This window comes from Salmo salar, chromosome 07 (genome assembly GCF_965601325.2).
Source record: "Salmo salar chromosome 07, fSalSal1, whole genome shotgun sequence".
Lineage (NCBI taxonomy): Eukaryota > Metazoa > Chordata > Actinopteri > Salmoniformes > Salmonidae > Salmo > Salmo salar.
This window is the reverse complement of record NC_138297.1, coordinates 59,227,888-59,245,897: the sequence shown is the minus strand read 5'-3', so window position 1 is coordinate 59,245,897 and position 18,010 is coordinate 59,227,888. Positions and strand designations below refer to the sequence as shown.

The window sequence follows — 18,010 nt, the reverse complement described above, 5'->3', positions numbered from 1 at the left end:
CGATGACCTTGTGGTTTCAATCAGCGGCGCCTGACAGCACTGTTTGCCTGCTTGTTTCATCGTTTTTTTTCAAACCCCGTTCCTCCGAGACATTGCCTGTGTGTAAAATGGAAGTGAGAGGCATGGTCGAAGAGAGAGAGAGAGGTCGTCGAAAGGAGGGGTTCCGAGATACACCGATTTATGCAGGATCTGAAAATAATTCTATGTCACAATTTCCATGATTGCATTTCGAGCAAACTTTAAGGTGAGTCACAGCAATGCTAAGTGTCAACTGTTTAGCATTAAACAGGTGAAACATCTCAACGACCCTCCCTCGCAGGCCTCGAGGTATGATTTAATTTTTGATAGGAAACGCCAGTCAACGCTAACCTAGCATACAGGCTACATACACAAAATGATCGCCCCATTCGAAAAGTCCAGATTAACATTTCCTTAAAAAAATGTGCTTCAAATAGCCGCCAACTTTTGTCCTTACCTCTCGGTAGCTCAGATGTGAAAAAGATAATTAAACAATATTTGGGCCGGTGGTTGAATGCCTGGCAGCGTTAAACGAAGATGAGATTTCGCTGCCTTTCATTTCTGCTGTCACAATGCTTAGCTCGGGTTCCGCAGACTGCTAGGGACCTGAATGGCAGAGAGAGATTCAAGGAATCTCTATTTAGAAAAGTTAAATAAATCGACTTGGATGATGGGAGGGGGGGTGAAAAGTCACTGTTATCATCACACCACTGTATGTAGAAGCCATTCAGTGATTTCTGAAGGAATACATTATAATTAGAAAAACATATAGCGACTTTGAGACAACGGTCAATCTCTTTTTTTTAAATGAAGCTGACTGTAGAACAGAGAGAGATTGAGAGATGTTGAGTTAGCCTGGCCAAGGGATTATCCAACACTTAAAGAGAGCAGTCTTTTCTCTACTAGACATAAGATCTCACCTCGATATACAGTAATCCATTCACACAGTCAACCATCACCAGTACACTTTCTCTATTGGCTGATGCCAGTTTTATAGTGCAGCTGGCTCAGTTGGTTGGAGTGTGATGTTTAGAGCTCCAATAATCAAATCTAACAAAATCTACACAGTTTATTAGGTACACCACCCCGTTCACGAAAATGGTTTGCTCCTACAGACACGTGGCCGTGGATTGCTACAGTTGAAGTCGGAAGTTTGAATACACTTACACGGAACCCAAACCGGCTGTGCGCGTGCACCAACGTGCATAAATGTATTTTGTCCCCCCACACCAAACGCGATCACGACACGCAGGTTAAAATATCAAAACAAACTCTGAACCAATTATTATATTAATTTGGGGACAGGTCGAAAAGCATTAAACATGTATGGCAATTTAGCTAGCTAGCTTGCACTTGCTAGCTAATTTGTCCTATTCAGCTAGCTTGCTGTTGCTAGCTAATTTGTCCTGGGATATAAACATTGAGTTGTTATTTTACCTGAAATGCACAAAGTCCTCTACTCCAGCAATTAATCCACACATAAAATGGTCAACTGAATCGTTTCTAGTCATCTCTCATCCTTCCAGGCCTTTTCTTCTCTTGACTTTATATTGCGGTTGGCAACTTTCATGAATTAGGTGCATTACCGCCACTGACCTCGTTCGTCTTTAGTCACCCACGTGGGTATAACCAATGAGGAGATGGCACGTGGGTACCTGCTTCTATAAACCAATGAGGAGATGGGAGAGGCAGGACTTGCAGCGCGATCTGCGTCAGAAATAGAACTGACTTCTATTTTAGCCCTTGGCAACACAGACACTCGTTGGCGCACGCGAGCAGTGTGGGTGCAATTATTGAATAATATAGATATCAAAATGTATTTTGCAATGCACGCGACGCGAGCGGTGTAGTCAGCCTGTTAGGTTGGAGTCATTTAAACTCATTTTTCAACCACTCCACGAATTTCATGTTAAAAACTATAGTTTTGGCAAGTCGGTTAGGACATCTACTTTGTGCATGACACAAGTCATTTTTCCAACAATTTTTTACAGACAGATTATTTCACTTATAATTCATGGTATCACATTTCCAGTGGGTCAGTAGTATACATACACTAAGTTGACTGTGCCTTTTAAACAGCTTGGAAAATTCCAGAAAATGATGTCATGGCTTTAGAAGCTTCTGATTGGCTAATTGACATCATTTGAGTCAATTGGAGGTGTACCTGTGGATGTATTTCAAGGCGTACCTTCAAACTTAGTGCATCTTTGCTTGACATCATGGGAAAATCAAAAGAAATCAGGCAAGACCTCAGAAAATAAATTGTAGACCTCCACAAGTCTGGTTCATCCTTGGGAGCAATTTCCAAATGCCTGAAGGTACCACATTCATCTGTACAAACAATAGTACGCAAGTATAAACACCATGGGACCACGCAGCTGTCATACCGCTCAGGCATGAGACACGTTCTGTCTCCTAGAGATTAACGTAATTTGGTGCGAAAAGTGCAAATCAATCCCAGAACAACAGCAAAGGCCCTTGTGAAGATGCTGGAGGAAACCGGTACAAAAGTATCTATACCCACAGTAAAACGAGTCCTATATCGACATAACCTGAAAGGCCACTCAGCAAGGTAAAAGCCACTGCTCCAAAACCTCCATAAAAAAGCCAGACTATGGTTTGCAACTGCACATGGGGACAAAGATTGTACTTTTTGGAGAAATGTCCTCTGGTCTGATGAAACAAAAATAGAACCTTTTGGCCATAATGACCATCGTTATGTTTGGAGGAAAAAGGGGGAGGCTTGCAAGCAGAAGAACACCATCCTAACCGTGAAGCACGGGGGTGGCAACATCATGTTGTGGGGGCGGTTTGCTGCAGGAGGGACTGGTGCACTTCACAAAATAGATGTCATCATGAGGATGGAAAATTATGTGGATATATTGAAGCAACATCTCAAGACATCAGTCAGGAAGTTAAAGCTTGGTCGCAAATGGGTCTTCCAAATGGACAATGACCCCAAGCATACTTCCAAAGTTGTGGCAAAATGGCTTAAGGACAACAAAGTCAAGGTATTGGAGTGGCCATCACAAAGCCCCTGACCTCAATCCCATAGAAAATTTGTGGGCAGAACTGAAAAAGCATGTACGAGCAAGGAGGCCTACAAACCTGACTTAATTACACCAGCTCTGTCAGGAGGAATGCGGCAAAATTCACCCAACTTATTGTGGGAAGCTTGTGGAAGGCTACCCAAAATGTTTGACCCAAGGTAAACAGTTTGAAGGCAATGCTACCAAATACTAATTGAGTGTATGTAAACTTCTTACCCACTGGGAATGTGATGAAAGAAAAGCTGAAATAAATCATTCTCTCTACTAATATTCTGACATTTCACATTCTTAAATAAAGTGGTGATCCTAACTGACCTAAGACAGGGAATTTTTACTAGGATTAAATGTCAGGAATTGTGAAAACTGAGTTTAAATGTAATTGGCTAAGGTGTATGTAAACTTCTGACTTCAACTGTATATAAAGCAGACAGGCAGGCATCGAGGCATTCAGTTACTGTACGATTGAACATTAGAATGGGCAAAACGAGTGACCTAAGCGACTTAAAGCGTGGTATGATCGTCGATGCGGCCGGCATCCTGGACTTTTCACACACGACAGTGTCTAGGGTTTACTGAGATTGGTGTAACAAACAATAATCATCTAGTCAGCCGCAGTCCTGTGGGAAAAAACAGTTAATTGATGAGATGTGGAAGGAGAATGGCAAGTTTCGCTCAAGCAAACAGGCGGGCCACAAACAGGCAAATAACGACACATAACAAAAGGTGTGCAGAATAGCATCTTGTCGGTCCTTGTCACAGATGGGTTATTTGCAGCAGACGACCACACCAGGTTCCACTCATATCAGCTAGAAACAAGAAGAATCATCTCCAGTGGGCACGCCATCACCAACACTGAACAACTGAGGAGTGGCAAAACATTGCCTGGTCTGACGAGTCCTGTTGTGTCATGCTGATGGCGTAAGCAGCATCGCCCCATCCTGCCTAGTGTCAACGGTGCAATCTAATGTAATTAAAGGGCACTGTGTTTCCCATGATAAATAAGGGCTGTACTTCTCTGCAGTGACAGGAGTGTAGTACTACTAGCTGTGTTTCCCATGATAAATAAGGGCTGTACTTCTCTGCAGTGACAGGAGTGTAGTACTACTAGCTGTGTTTTCCATGATAAATAAGGGCTGTACTTCTCTGCAGTGACAGGAGTGTAGTACTACTAGCTGTGTTTCCCATGATAAATAAGGGCTGTATTTCTCTGCAGTGACAGGAGTGTAGTACTACTAGCTGTGTTTTCCATGATAAATAAGGGCTGTACTTCTCTGCAGTGACAGGAGTGTAGTACTACTAGCTGTGTTTCCCATGATAAATAAGGGCTGTACTTCTCTGCAGTGACAGGAGTGTAGTACTACTAGCTGTGTTTCCCATGATAAATAAGGGCTGTACTTCTCTGCAGTGACAGGAGTGTAGTACTACTAGCTGTGTTTCCCATGATAAATAAGGGCTGTACATCTCTGCAGTGACAGGAGTGTAGTACTACTAGCTGTGTTTCCCATGATAAATAAGGGCTGTACTTCTCTGCATGACAGGAGTGTAGTACTACTAGCTGTGTTTTCCATGATAAATAAGGGCTGTACTTCTCTCCAGTGACAGGAGTGTAGTACTACTAGCTGTGTTTCCCATGATAAATAAGGGCTGTACTTCTCAACAGTGACAGGAGTGTAGTACTACTAGCTGTGTTTCCCATGATAAATAAGGGCTGTACTTCTCAACAGTGACAGGAGTGTAGTACTACTAGCTGTGTTTCCCATGATAAATAAGGGCTGTACTTCTCAACAGTGACAGGAGTGTAGTACTACTAGCTGTGGATGGTGGACTGTTTGTTCTTTGTCTCTTTACCTGAGGGAGATGGTACATTCTGTTACAAATCCTTAACAAACAGTATCTCTCAGGTGTGTGTGTGTGTGTGTGTGTATGTGTATGTGTGTGTGTGTGTGTGTGTGTGTGTGTGTGTGTGTGTGTGTGTGTGTGTGTGTGTGTGTGTGTGTGTGTGTGTGTGTGTGTGTGTGTGTGTGTGTGTGTGTGTGTGTGTGTGTGTGTGTGTGTGTGTGTGTGTGTGTGGAGTGAGAAGGGGCCCTTCCGTCTCCCTCATTACAAACACATGCCCAGAGCTTAGGAAGCTTAATTACATCGTCTCTCCAGTGAAGCACACCGCGTATGCTTCCATTAATCCACAGCTTCATCTAAAGGCTTCATTATAGCTACATATGGACCCACAGCTGGGTGGGTGTGGGTTTGTATAGGGGTGTGTGTGTGAGAGACAGGGAAGGCAGGAGACATGTCCCTGTATGTTTAATCTCCCTCTAGCTAGCTCTTTGAACAGAGAGGCTCTCTCTTTCTGGTCTCGAATCATAATATAGAGAGGTTCTCTCTTTCTCGTCCAGAATCATAATATAGAGAGGCTCTCTCTTTCTAGTCTAGAATCATAATATAGAGAGGCTCTCTCTTTCTAGTCCAGAATCATAATATAGAGAGGCTCTCTCTTTCTAGTCCAGAATCATAATATAGAGAGGCTCTCTCTTTCTAGTCCAGAATCATAATATAGAGAGGCTCTCTCTTTCTAGTCCAGAATCATAATATAGAGAGGCTCTCTCTTTCTAGTCTAGAATCATAATATAGAGAGGCTCTCTCTTTCTAGTCCAGAATCATAATATAGAGAGGCTCTCTCTTTCTAGTCCAGAATCATAATATAGAGAGGCTCTCTCTTTCTAGTCTAGAATCATAATATAGAGAGGCTCTCTTTCTAGTCTAGAATCATAATATAGGGAGGCTCTCTCTTTCTAGTCCAGAATCATAATATAGGGAGGCTCTCTCTTTCTAGTCCAGAATCATAGTACAGAGACTTTGGCCTTCCATTCCATCCACTCCCGACTCCATGAATAAATGATGGAAACAGGGAAACCACTTCCAATATACAGATTTGTTATCATGGCCCTGAATGCAGGCAATTGCTTTATCCTTTCCTGTTTTTATTTTCTCCTCCAAAGTGCCGGTTGGGAGAGAGTGAGCGGGGTGGTCATCATTGCCATTTCCAAGATATTTCTCAATAACCAAGTTTTTTTAGAGTACACCTTTTTGAGTTGTTTTTGTTAGCGCAACAACAGAACAGAGCTGTATTACCTTACCCCAGGGCAGGCAGTGTTGAAATGACAACTACACCATGATCCAAACACAGAGGTTTGTCTATCAGCCTCCGCTCCTGCCTCGTATGACCTCCCCTCCCACCCAGACACGGTCATAATAGACCCGCAACTCTGTTTCACTCGTTTCTATCCCCCTATCTGCCATATTTCCCTTTTTGAATTTCAAAATGGCTTGTTGTCACAACAAAATACTTGAATCTCCACAGTAGTCCACCTTGAATTGAGTTACAAAATGAGTTTCTTTCTCCCTTAATTCCTATTGTGTGTGTGTGTGTGTCCTTCTACAGTATGTCTGCCTGCATGTGTGTATCTGTCTATCTAGAGGAGAAAAGGCAATCTGTGTATTAGTGGTCTTGTGTCTGCGTAATAGCGTGCTACCCTGTGGACAAGGAGTGGAGAGGCGCACAGTGAGGGGTATGGGGGGTGGGGGGTTGCACTAATGCATTTGTGTGTGTGTGTGTGTGTGTGTGTTACACAGGCAGATATGCATACATAGTATCTGTGTACTGCATAAGCTCCATGCAGCTGCACCGATTGATGCTCCTGTGTGTCTCTTATGCCAGGCCTGTCGGGACGAGGGGTGAGGAAGAGGGCGGTGGCAGACAATGAGGAGTAGCCCCGTTCTGACTGTTCTGTAATGGTCCATAGCAAAGAACACCTCTCATCTTAGTCTGATAATATCTCTCCAACAGCTTCTAGAGAACCAATACCTTATAGCTCAATCACACACAGGCTTGCAACATTTTGTGAACTTTCAATACGTTTCCTGGTTTTCTAGAAATCCCAGTTGGAGGATTTCCGGAATCAGGAGGGAATAAGCAGGAAATCCAGAATCCTCCAATCAGGATTTCGGGATAATACATCCTCTTCATACCCTCATGTTCCCAGATCACAAATGAAAAGGTGATAATCCCCTCAATCTAGCTGTTATCTTTTAATATAAAGATCAGTCATCTACTCTGTACTCCTCCAGTGCCCTGTGTTCAAGGGGAACCACGCCATTGACTCTGATTTGAGCGATCGATTCTTGACTTCCGCCGACCTTCCAATTATGATTTATCATATTCCTAAATGGAACCTGAAATGGAATTGAACTTCCCCGGGAGAAAAGTCAATAATTATTAGAGGATTAAATTGAGGGAAGGTGTTAGGTACATGCTCACCCTCTCTCTCGTTCAGTCTGCTGATCTCTCTCTCTCTCTCTCTCTCTCGTTAATTCTTCTTTCTCTTCATTTGACCTTACTAAGGCGTTGATTGATCCACATGGTCTGAATGTACGATAGCGTGGCTCTGTCCTTCGTGATTGTGTGCCTGACAAATTATCTAAGGACAGACGGGAGGGTGTTGCACGGTATACCTAAACTTCTGTACTTGTTCGAAACTAGAACATGAAAGAAGTTTTGGTGCTGTCAAATGTGTCTCACGTCTTCTGCTGATTGAGAGAGGATCAAGTCTATCAGCCCAGCAGATGTCTCCTTATAGCTCTAGAGCACCGTGCCTGTCAAGTCTGTCTATCAGCTGATGTCTCCTTATAGCTCTAGAGTACCGTGCCTGTCAAGTCTGTCTATCAGCTGATATCTCCTTATAGCTCTAGAGCACCGTGCCTGTCAAGTCTGTCTATCAGCTGATGTCTCCTTATAGCTCTAGAGCACCGTGCCTGTCAAGTCTGTCTATCAGCTGATGTCTCCTTATAGCTCTAGAGCAGCGTGCCTGTCAAGTCTGTCTATCAGCTGATGTCTCCTTATAGCTCTAGAGCACCGTGCCTGTCAAGTCTGTCTATCAGCTGATGTCTCCTTGTAGTTCTAGAGCACCGTGCCTGTCAAGTCTGTCTATCAGCTGATGTCTCCTTATAGCTCTAGAGCACCGTGCCTGTCAAGTCTGTCTATCAGCTGATGTCTCCTTGTAGCTCTAGAGCACCGTGCCTGTCAAGTCTGTCTATCAGCTGATGTCTCCTTGTAGTTCTAGAGCACCGTGCCTGTCAAGTCTGTCTATCAGCTGATGTCTCCTTATAGCTCTAGAGCACCGTGCCTGTCAAGTCTGTCTATCAGCTGATGTCTCCTTGTAGTTCTAGAGCACCGTGCCTGTCAAGTCTGTCTATCAGCTGATGTCTCCTTATAGCTCTAGAGCACCGTGCCTGTCAAGTCTGTCTATCAGCTGATGTCTCCTTGTAGCTCTAGAGCACCGTGCCTGTCAAGTCTGTCTATCAGCTGATGTCTCCTTATAGCTCTAGAGCACCGTGCCTGTCAAGTCTGTCTATCAGCTGATGTCTCCTTGTAGTTCTAGAGCACCGTGCCTGTCAAGTCTGTCTATCAGCTGATGTCTCCTTATAGCTCTAGAGCACCGTGCCTGTCAAGTCTGTCTATCAGCTGATGTCTCCTTGTAGCTCTAGAGCACCGTGCCTGTCAAGTCTGTCTATCAGCTGATGTCTCCTTATAGTTCCAGAGCACCGTGCCTGTCAAGTCTATCAGCTGATGTCTCCTTATAGTTCTAGAGCACCGTGCCTGTCAAGTCTGTCTATCAGCTGATGCCTCCTTGTAGTTCTAGAGCACCGTGCCTGTCAAGTCTGTCTATCAGCAGATGTCTCCTTGTAGTTCTAGAGCACCGTGCCTGTCAAGTCTATCAGCTGATGTCTCCTTATAGTTCTAGAGCACCGTGCCTGTCAAGTCTGTCTATCAGCTGATGTCTCCTTGTAGTTCTAGAGCACCGTGCCTGTCAAGTCTGTCTCAGCAGATGTCTCCTTGTAGTTCTAGAGCACCGTGCCTGTCAAGTCTGTCTATCAGCAGATGCCTCCTTGTAGTTCTAGAGCACCGTGCCTGTCAAGTCTGTCTATCAGCAGATGTCTCCTTGTAGTTCTAGAGCACCGTGCCTGTCAAGTCTGTCTATCAGCTGATGTCTCCTTGTAGTTCTAGAGCACCGTGCCTGTCAAGTCTGTCTATCAGCAGATGTCTCCTTGTAGTTCTAGAGCACCGTGCCTGTCAAGTCTGTCTATCAGCAGATGTCTCCTTGTAGTTCTAGAGCACCGTGCCTGTCAAGTCTGTCTATCAGCAGATGTCTCCTTGTAGTTCTAGAGCACATAAGGTGCTCTGATTGACATTAAAAAAACATAGACGTTGCCAAAAATTGTGTTCATTGACTTCTTCTCCCTCACCTCAGTCACGTCTCTCTCACTGTGTGTGAATGGTTTTATAAAATAAGACATTTATTCTTTTATGCAAATGTTGTTGGTCAGCACAATAAAACAAGTCCCAAATGGAAAGGAAGTAGATTGTTTTTCCTCTGCAGCCCGATGAAATCAGCCAAAACAAGCTCAATAACTCAATGCATGCACACACTCCTATTGAATATGCCTTCACCTGTATTGTGAACAGACCTAGACTACATCTTGATGATCAATAGAGATTTACCATTCAAATAAATGACCATTATGTTGTTATGTAAAAACGTATTGATTGTTTGATTTGAATAATTGATTAATTAATGCATATATGGCTGTCTTAGAAAAATATAATGATAATGAACTCAAAATATCTGTCTGGATCAAGTGCCTTTCTGTGACTTTGGCTAATTTGCCAAAAATCTTTTGCCGTGGAATCGTTTTGGTATCGCGTATCGGGATGGTATCAAGTTTCGTGACGCTAAACCTGGTATTCAAGTTAAAATGATGGTGTTACAACACCAGTGTCCGTCTGTCTCTTTCTCCCTGTTTCTGCCTGTGTATTCACACTTATTTTGTGTACTTTGTACACGCCAATGGCTGTGTGTCTCCTAGACTAGACCTCCCTTCCTATAATAACAATGAATGACCTGCTACTGAAGTCGAGCCACACAGCCCGTGTTTGGACTATCACAGCCCGTGTTTGGACTATCACAGCCCGTGTTTGGACTATCACAGCCCGTGTTTGGACTATCACAGCCCGTGTTTGGACTATCACAGCCCGTGTTTGGACTATCACAGCCCGTGTTTGGACTATCACAGCCCGTGTTTGGACTATCACAGCCCGTGTTTGGACTATCACAGCCCGTGTTTGGACTATCACAGCCTGTCGGCAATCAAGCCGGTCTCTGAAATGCCACAGAGATCCATGTTGTTGTGTCAAATTATTTCAAAGGACCTCACTAAAATGGCCATTTCTAAACAGTTTGTGTTACAGTAGTTGTTTTTTAAAGAGCTAAAGAGATGCTGTACAATGCTTTATGTGACAGAGAAATCCTCTGTCTTCACAGATACAGAGAGTAATACTCAGTTAAACACAAGACGTACATTTAAGAAGCTATTATGGTTGATAATGCTTGTGCAGCTTTCAGTTTGGAGCCTTGGGTATGTTAAAACAGGCAGTTAATTGCTGGAAATGATAAGAGTCTCTGATTAGCAGTGTGGCTGTCCATATCTATTCATTTCAACACTGCTACTCTGAAACAATTTGGAAATACGGGCCCTGATCGGTGATCCCGACTTATTGGTATAGGTTATAAAATACTTCACCTCACAGTGAGATTTTTTTTATTTTTTGTTAATGGTTAAAATGTAGTGTAGCTACCAGATTAATTGCATTTATAAACCGGGTAGTTTGGCTCCTGGATGCTGATTGGCTGAAAGTCGTGGTATATCAGACCATATTCCACAGGTATTACCCCAAAATTATTTTTACTGTTTGTATTAAGTTGGTAACCAGTTTATAATAGCAATAAGGCACCTTGGGGGTTTGTAGTATATGGCCATGGGCTGTATCCAGGCTCTCCGCATTGTTGTGCTTAAGAACAGCCCTTAGCCGTGGTATACTGCCGATATAGCACACCTCCTTGCACATTATTGCTTAATTAGACTACAGTTGACAAAATAGTTATTAGATATATCAAACAAATATCAAACTTGAGACTACAACAAACATACAAAACTAGACCATAAAACAGCTTTGTCAGACTAATTTGAGCCTCATTCCTCTGTGATTTTTCATCAGTACACACCCCCCTGCTCGACTCACACACAAACATCCGTTTACATTCAGCGGACCAATGACCTCCGCAGAGCTTCCATTTGGAGAGAAACATGTGAAATTGAATTACGCTGCTGTTTCCCCACTCCTCCAACTCATTTAGACAGTCTGTGTTCCTCGCATTCCCCCTCTCCAAATTAAATCACTGCAAAACAGAAAGCATCTGAATAGTGCATAGATACTTTAGTTAAGAGCTTGCTATCCACTCAATTGACAAAATTGCTTACTTTTCCCCTTAGCCTGGTCCCAGATCTGTTTTTGCTGAATAGCCAACTCCTGTGAATGTTTAGCATAACAATTACCATAGGAATTGGCAATACAGCGCAAACAGATCTGGGAGCAGGCTACTTGATGCCCAGTGTAGACCACTGACTTGATAGAAGATGGTCCGTATAGACCCATTAACAGCTTGTTCTCAATAGACACATGACTTTATGCCATGTAATGCACTAATATGTCACCGTTCACTAATCAGTCACCAGTACTGAGCTGTATGGGTTATATGACTAGTTAAGTAGTTTCTCTACGGGGGCTGGTTGAACCATAGTTGAGGGAGGGAGAGGGTTCCTCATTACTCAATATGTCCGATAACATCAGCAGTTTGAACTGCAGAGTATTTTGACGGTAGGTTTTTGTAGCACAGTTATCCGTAGTGAGGCATTAGCCTGTGAAGCCATGATCCATTGTGGACTAAAAAGGATCATGTGGAAGATATTAGAACAATGTGATAATACAAGATGGAGGGGTGCAATCCTGGTTTGATGTGTTGTATGACATGTCATATATTAGTTCACAGGTATGGTGTAGGGTTCACGCTCCAGTCCCTGATACTGAAATACACGTCTTGGAGTAAATGGCACGTTTTCCCTTCACGTTTTCATTCGCCCTTTGAATTGCTACACCACCTCGGTGATATCGTTGTTTTGAAAGATGAAATCGAAGGTTCTTTTGATACTTGGCCGGCTATTACAGTAGAAAGGTTGCAATTTTTTTTATTCATCTTTTTAAACTGAACGTAGAGAACAACATAAAGCCATAGAGAGAAACACACTCATACCGCATTCCACTTCCCCCTAACCTCCAGGCATAATACCTGTATTTGGAGCGCTTCATGTTCTATTGACTCAGCCATGATTCCTGTGGGCAGATGATAATGGTTAAAACAACATTAGTCTTTGATTGTCTTTCTGCCTCTCTCCAGTCTCCCCACCCTCTGGCCTCTGGGAGATCAAGCCCAGTGGAGGCTGTAGGATCTCATCAGTGGGAGGTGATTGAATTAGTACAGTGTTGAAATGAGATTGGGAGCTCGTGATTTGCCGGGAAATGCACTGCGCTTGTTGTAATAATAACATCAGTGTTCCCCTCTGAAACGGGGCTTCAGCAGGCTGCTTGGGAGATGATGGGTCGTTTAGATGCTGGGGACAGACACTGATTAGCTTGTGGATGTTTTGAGGAAGTTAGTGCTGAAGAATTTGAAAAATATAAGATTGTTACAGTTATACTGTATAAGAGACTGAACTAATTCATTATCGAGTCAGGCATCAGAACGTTCATAGCGTCAGTCGTCAGAACGTTCATAGCGTCAGGCGTCAGAACGTTCATAGCGTCAGAACGTTCATAGCGTCAGAACGTTCATAGCGTCAGAACGTTCATAGCGTCAGAACGTTCATAGCGTCAGGCGTCAGAACGTTCATAGCGTCAGGCGTCAGAACGTTCATAGCGTCAGGCGTCAGAACCTTCATAGCGTCAGGCGTCAGAACCATCATAGCGTCAGGCGTCAGAACCTTTATAGCGTCAGAACGTTCATAGCGTCAGGCGTCAGAACGTTCTTATAGTCAGGCGTCAGAACGTTCATAGCGTCAGGCGTCAGAACGTTCGTAACAATGAAATGACAAGATGTGACACCCATGAATAGGGTTGTAGATATAGAGTATGATCTAGATAGTGGATGAATAGGGTTGTAGATATAGTGGATGGTCTAGGTAGTGGATGAATAGGGTTGTTGATATAAAGCATGATCTAGATAGTGGATCAATAGGGTTGTAGATATAGTGGATGATCTAGATAGTGAATGAATAGGGTTGTAGATATAGTTGATGGTCTAGGTAGTGGATCAATAGGGTTGTAGATATAGTGGATGATCTAGATAGTGGATGAATAGGATTGTAGATATAGTGGATGGTCTAGATAGTGGATCAATAGGGTTGTAGATATAGTGGATGATCTAGATAGTGAATGAATAGGGTTGTAGGTATAGTTGATGGTCTAGGTAGTGGATCAATAGGGTTGTAGATATAGTGGATGATCTAGATAGTGGATGAATAGGATTGTAGATGTAGTGGATGGTCTAGATAGTGGATGAATAGGGTTGTAGATATAGTGGATGGTCTAGATAGTTAATGAATAGGGTTGTAGTTATAGTGGATGGTCTAGATATTAGATGAATAGGGTTGTAGATATAGTGGATGATCTAGATAGTGGATGAATAGGGTTGTAGATATAGTGGATGGTCTAGATAGTGGATGAATAGGGTTGTAGATATAGTGGATGGTCTAGATAGTGGATGAGTAGGGTTGTAGATATAGTGGATGGTCTAGATAGTGGATGAATAGGATTGTAGATATAGTGGATGGTCTAGATAGTGGATCAATAGGGTTGTAGATATAGTGGATGATCTAGATAGTGGATGAATAGGGTTGTAGTTATAGTGGATGGTCTAGATAGTGGATGAATAGGGTTGTAGATATAGTGGATGATCTAGATAGTGGATGAATAGGGTTGTAGTTATAGTGGATGGTCTAGATAGTGGATGAATAGGGTTGTAGATATAGTGGATGATCTAGATAATGGATGAATAGGGTTGTAGATATAGTGGATGGTCTAGATAGTGGATGAATAGGGTTGTGTATATATAGTGGATGAATAGGGTTGTAGTTATAGTGGATGGTCTAGATAGTGGATGAATAGGGTTGTAGATATAGTAGATGGTCTAGATAGTGGATGAATAGGGTTGTAGATATAGTGGATAGTCTAGATAGTGGATGAATAGGGTTGTGTGTATATATAGTGGATGAATAGGGTTGTAGATATAGTGGATGGTCTAGATAGTGGATGAATAGGGTTATAGTGGATGGTCTAGATAGTGGATGAATAGGGTTGTAGATATAGTGGATAGTCTAGATAGTGGATGAATAGGGTTGTGTATATATAGTGGATGAATAGGGTTGTAGATATAGTGGATGGTCTAGATAGTGGATGAATAGGGTTGTAGATATAGTGGATAGTCTAGATAGTGGATGAATAGGGTTGTGTATATATCGTGGATGAATAGGGTTGTAGATATAGTGGATGGTCTAGATAGTGGATGAATAGGGTTGTAGTTATAGTGGATGGTCTACATATTAGATGTATGTTCATGTTTATTATTGTCTGGATGTAGGGTCTCCAGTTGATCCATCTTCAGGTTCATCCAGATGTCAGGGAATAATATAGAGATGAAGTGATGAGGAGAAAAAGAGAGGAAAGTTCCTCCTGTATTTTGTCAGACACATAGACACTGGGGACGATGGTGTGTGGGAGGGAGGGGATAGGGCAGCAGGCAGGAGGGGAAGGAGGGGGTGTGATGGCTGACAGAGAGCAGAGGCTTAATCACAGATGGGTATAAAGAGAGGGAGGGGGTGTTTTCCCAACTCTGGGCTAATTTTAATCAGCATGGGCCCTGTCATCATAGGGAGGCTGTCACAGCCGTGTTTACCTTTAATCTAGCCCAGGCTGATTGTAGAAGAGAAAAGGAGAGAGGGAAGGAAGGAAGGAAGGGGGGAGGGATGAGATAACCTCCCGTCCTCTGAACCCTCCAACTCCCCGAAACCCTATTCCCCTCAACCCTCGACTCCGGCCAGAATGCAGGAGGTGCTTCATCGGGGAGAAAATAGAAAGCAACGTCCTTTCAAACCCCCCCACACCTCTATCCTGCAGCGTACAGTTAATAGTGTGGTGAACTCGGCTGTGCCCCCTCTCTGCCTCCCTTTTACAGCCTGAGTCAGGAGGCCACAGAGTAAAGATAGCTGTTTGATATAGAACCTTGATTGGAAGTTGGAGCACTTTTGTTTTTATTTCCGCCTCAGAGGGCAGTGAGATTGGGATGTTGCTCTAATGAAGTATGAGTAGGTTGTAATGATAGGTTCGGACTGCGGTGTTTCTCGTCTTAGCTTCAATGCTAAGCTAACTCCATTGTATCAGATTTTACAGCCTTTCTCATAAGTAGACGCCGGGAATATCCATGCGTATGGTGATAGGGTAGCTTAGTGACCCCTCTTGCTTTGTGTACACTGGTTCAGTAGGCTAATGTAATGGGATTGGTGTTAAGGCATTTCGCTCCTCTTTACTCAGTTGTGCTAAAGCTAAGTGAAGGGCTCTTTTCTACACATAACAGCCATGATATAATGGGATTGCTCTTCACCTTAGGAGCTGTAGTCAATTATATCTCCTTCCTTCCATCACTCTTTACTTAGATTGAAGACCTCACCGCTGCCTGTTTGTCTGTATAAGGCTGGTCAGAAGTCTGTCCCATTGGGATCAGTACAGCCTCCTCTCCAACTGAGCTCAGAACACACTCATACTAAATGACTACCACCCCGTAGCACTCATTTCTGTCATCATGAAGTGCTTTGAGAGGCTAGTCAAGGATCATATCACCGCCACCTTACCAGCCACCCTAGACCCACTTCAGTTTGCATACCATCTCAACAGGTACACAGATGTCGCCATCGCACTGCACACTGCCCTATCCCACTGGACGAAAAGAATACCTTTGTAAGAATGCTGTTCATTGACTACAGCTCAGCATTCAACACCATAGTACCCTCCAAGCTCATCATCAAGCTGGAGGCCCTGGGTCTCAACCTCTCCCTGTGCAACAGGGTCCTGGACTTTCTGATGGGCCACCCGCTGGTGGTGAAGGTAAGAAACAACATCTCCACTTCACTGATCCTCAACGCTGGGGCCTCACAAGGGTGTGTGCTCAGCCCTCTCCTGTACTCCCTGTTCACCCACGACTGCGTGGCCATGCACGCCTCCAACTCAATCATCAAGTTAACAGACGACACAACAGTAGTGGGCTTGATCACCAACAACGATGAAACAGCCTACAGGAAGGAGGTGAGGGCACTCGGAGTGTGATGTCAGGAAAACAATCTCTCACTCAATGTCAACAAAACAAAGGAGATGATCGTGGACTTCAGGAAACAGCAGAGGGATCACCCCCCATCCACATCGAAGGGACAGCAGTGGAGAAGGTGGAACATTTTATGTTCCTGGGCGTATACATCACAGACAAACTGAAATGGTCCACCCACACAGACAGTGTGGTGAAGAAGGCGCAACAGCGCCTCTTCAACCTCAGGAGGCTGAAGAAATGTGGCTTGTCACCCAAAACCCTGACAAACTTTTACAGATGCACAATCGAGAGCCTCCTGTCGGGCTGTATCACCGCCTGGTACAGCAACTGGTACGGTATGTGACCAATAAAATTAGATTTGATATTTATGCATCAGAGCAAAAGTCTGTATGGAAACACCACTGTCCCTCCAGTACCCCACACTTGTAAAAGCTGAAGTTCTCTATAGTGAAGTTGATGTGACTGCACTAGCCATCCTGAAATGTACTGCAACCATCTGACTGTCATGTTGGTGTCACTCTTTGTACCGTCACAGTGCATGTCTACTGTCTCTCCTGAATTAGCCTGCAGAATCTTCTCTCCATTTTGAGCACTGCAGACTAAGAGGTCAGTGCTTTCCTGGTATGAAACCTTGCTGTCTTTCTAACACTCACAAATGTACCGGCCGGAGTCTGACTGAGATTATTGATCTGGAGAAATAAACTCCTCGAACTCAGTTCCAGTCGATCCCTAAATCCAGGCAGTGTGACATTCTCAAGGTAAGGGTTGGAAGTGTTCCTCAGCAGTGGGTTCTCTTCAGCAGTGGATCTGAAGAACAAACAGTACTCTCTTTTAACATTAGGAACATAAAAGTCAGAATATTCCCCTTCTGACTCGATTGTCTCATATGTACACTACCGGTCTAAAGTTTTAGAACACCTACTCATTCAAGGTTTTTTCTTTATTTTTACTATTTTCTACCTTGTAGAATAATAGTGAAGACATCAAAACTATGAAATAACACATATGGAATCATGCAGTAACCAAAAAAGTGTTAAACAAAGGAAAATATATTTTATATTTGAGATTCTTCAAATAGCCACCCTTTGCCTTGATGACAGCTTTGCACACCAAAGCCATTCTACTGTGAGATGTCTGTCTGCTGTCTGTCTGCTGGTAACACACTGCAGTCTCTGACTCTGTTAGTTGATTATTTGAATCATACGCTGTGGCTGCCTTTTAGGTCACACGTCAGTCATTCCGTTGTACTGAGGCTGAAAAACAGAATAGTGCCACCCTCTGGTGCGGGGATAGAACTGCAGGGGTTCTCACCTCTGAATGATGACATTCACTTCATCCAGCTGTTGAAAGTTTGCCTCTCCAAATCCCCATTGTTTGTAATAGTCTCCAAGTGAATATAATCCACATGAATTAATAACCATCTGGTACCTCAACTTATTGTCTTAGTCTGCACTTGACAGCTGTGTATTTATTATGAAAACTGGGGGTCAACCGAGCCACTAGGTGCGCTACAACACTCAATAATTAATTCAAATCAATTAACAGATATTGTCCCTTCAAATGAATTTTAATAATAGAAGCGTCTCATTAGGAGCCAATCAAACATGAGGACTTGGTGGA

The 18,010-nt window shown here is 43.4% G+C and overlaps 1 protein-coding gene across 2 annotated transcripts in view; it reads left to right on the top strand.

Annotated features, from left to right (window-relative positions):
- The window catches only part of LOC106609608 (exocyst complex component 4), a 260,309-nt gene that overhangs the window by 76,336 nt on the left and 165,963 nt on the right, over positions 1–18,010 (top strand). The gene's annotated exons all lie outside the window — the stretch shown is intronic.